At 42.6% G+C, this 2,500-nt stretch overlaps 1 protein-coding gene across 4 annotated transcripts in view; it reads right to left on the bottom strand.

Annotated features, from left to right (window-relative positions):
• Positions 1-2,500, bottom strand: part of LOC132896318 (microphthalmia-associated transcription factor-like) — a 63,256-nt gene that overhangs the window by 58,057 nt on the left and 2,699 nt on the right. For 2 of the 4 annotated variants that reach the window (XM_060937061.1, XM_060937063.1), the window contains exon 1: positions 144-240. The exons of the other annotated variants lie outside the window; for them this stretch is intronic. The gene's annotated coding sequence lies outside the window, so the exon portion shown is untranslated. Of the gene's footprint in view, positions 1-143; positions 241-2,500 lie in introns of those variants that run through there. 4 annotated transcript variants of the gene reach the window in all.

Genomic DNA, 2,500 nt, shown 5'->3' with positions numbered 1-2,500 from the left:
ATGTTTTAACCCATAAGCCCCAGTCCTTACAGTGTATACTGTGTATATTAAACACACAAAAACGCTGTACTGAACCTACACACACACACACACACACACACACACACACACACACACACACACACACACACAGATGTACTTACATGTGGGTTTTATGGATGGACAGTGTTTACACTGAATGTTCACACAGACGCCATTATTATTATTTCCCTGAGTGAAGGAGCACTGAGTGCCCTTGGAGAGTCACATTGAGAGAGAGAGAGAGAGAGAGAGAGAGAGAGAGAGAATGTGTGTGTGTGTGTGTGTGTGTGTGTGTGTGTGTGTGTGTGTGTGTGTGTGTGTGTGTGTGTGTGTGAGACAGAGAGAGAGAGTGAGAGAGAATTAGAAGGGGGCAGAACCACAGTGGCAACTTCAGTTACAAACACTGAGTAATGCACAGGTCTCGTGTGTGTGTGTGTGTGTGTGTGTGTGTGTGTGTGTGTGTGTGTGTGTGTGTGAGTGTGTGTGTGAGAAGACACTCCACTTGTTTCTGTCATGTCTTTATTTTAGTGCTGTAATGAAACTTGGTGTGAGCGCTAACGCGGCTAAATCCAGTCTGGGTGAGAACGCGTCACTCCACACAACTTTATTTTAAACATGATCACACACACACACACACACACACACACACACACAGTAAATCACATACAGGTTATCCTGATGTGATACTTTTTAGGCACGTAGTCATAACTGTATCATCTATAAATAATTTTACTGACCTTCAGTAAGCCCTCCATAACACACACACACACACACACACACACAGACAGACTGATAATGATCAAGTCAAGTCAATTTATTTGTATGGCCCTTTTAACTATAGACATTGGGGCGGCACGGTGGTGTAGTGGTTAGCGCTGTTGCCTCACAGCAAGAAGGTCTGGGTTCGAGCCCCGGGGCCGGCGAGGGCCTTTCTGTGTGGAGTTTGCATGTTCTCCCCGTGTCCGCGTGGGTTTCCTCCGGGTGCTCTGGTTTCCCCCACAGTCCAAAGACATGCAGGTTAGGTTAATATGGGATGAGCTTGGGCTGAGGTGCCCTTGAGCGAGGCATCGAAATCCCAACTGCTCCCTACATGCTGTTAGCATGGCTGCCCACTGCTCTGGGTGTGTGCTCATTGCTCACGTGTGTGTGCATGTGTGTGTGTTTCAGATGGGTTAAATGTAGAGGGGAAATTTCACAAGTGTGTGATGAATAAAGTTGTGCTTTTTTCTTTCTTTCTTGTCACAAAGCAGCCTTACAGAAAAATAAAGATTTTAAACTTATGAACTAATAAATTGATCCCCAATAAATTGGTGTAATAATGTAGGTTATGTGGTGTTTAGTGGATTTTGGATCATTTCCATTAATAGTTGACTGCAGTCATTCTAATTAAACAGGAAAAATGTACTGCAGTCTTTTATTATTATTATTATTATTATTATTGTGTGCATTAAACTGGTCTTAAACTGTTACACACTATTACACTGGAGGGAAAAACAGAAGTTTAATCGAACCTTGTGATTAAAAAATGACTCACTGACTTGCTCCATTGTGTTTTTTCTGTGTGTGTGTGTGTGTGTGTGTGTGTAATGAAATTTCACTAATGAAGAAATGAGTTTAGTGAATTGTGTTACGAAGCAGAAGAAACAGTTTTACATTTCATCATGAATCAGACTTTAGTCCAGCTGAATCTCAGTTATATAACGGGAGGTCAGAGGTAAGCGGAAATGGTTTTATATTACTATATACATCATGTTTAGCAATATTACAGCTCCGCCCCCTAGGACCGGCCACAGCCCCACCCACAGCTTCTGTATGGTTTTACATTTATGCGACATTACGACACTACAACATTTAGCAGACACTCTTATCCAGAGTGACGTACAACATACCCAGCACCTGGGGAGCAGATGGGGATTAGATGTCTTACTCAAGGGCACTTCAGCCATTCTTGCTGGTTTAGGGAATCAAACCAGCTACCTTTTGGTTTTTTTCTGACTTCTTTTGCTCTCTGGACTCGCCTGATCCATCCCAATGCCCCACGTCTGCCTGGAGTCTCATCTCATTGCTCCTGTGGAAGACGGCCCCGTATGTACGGTCGAAAGTTGCACTTGGAAGACGTTCTGGACACTTACAGTAATACACTTATGGCTGATGACTCCAATCATCATGATAACTTTAGGACTGCAGTTGTCATGAACAGTTTTACACTCAAGTTTCCATCAACGAACAGTTTGTAACTTCAACAAAACAGACTTCCTGTTAAACTATAATGAATTTCCTGGTTTCGCAGTTGTACTTTGTGACTCTATAGGACACAGTTATAGAGGCAGAGATGCCAACATACACAATTTGGCCATAGCAGCTATGAATTTGAAGCACAATTACGGTGCCACACATAGACCTGAAAATAATACGTTTTTCAACCAGCTTTGCCCACATATCAATTGAATCAATATACTTTTGGCATTTGGACTGTTCA

This window comes from Neoarius graeffei, chromosome 13 (genome assembly GCF_027579695.1).
Source record: "Neoarius graeffei isolate fNeoGra1 chromosome 13, fNeoGra1.pri, whole genome shotgun sequence".
In the NCBI taxonomy this organism is placed as follows: domain Eukaryota; kingdom Metazoa; phylum Chordata; class Actinopteri; order Siluriformes; family Ariidae; genus Neoarius; species Neoarius graeffei.
Note: the sequence above shows the minus strand (reverse complement) of the source record. Positions and strands in the feature narration are given on the sequence as shown.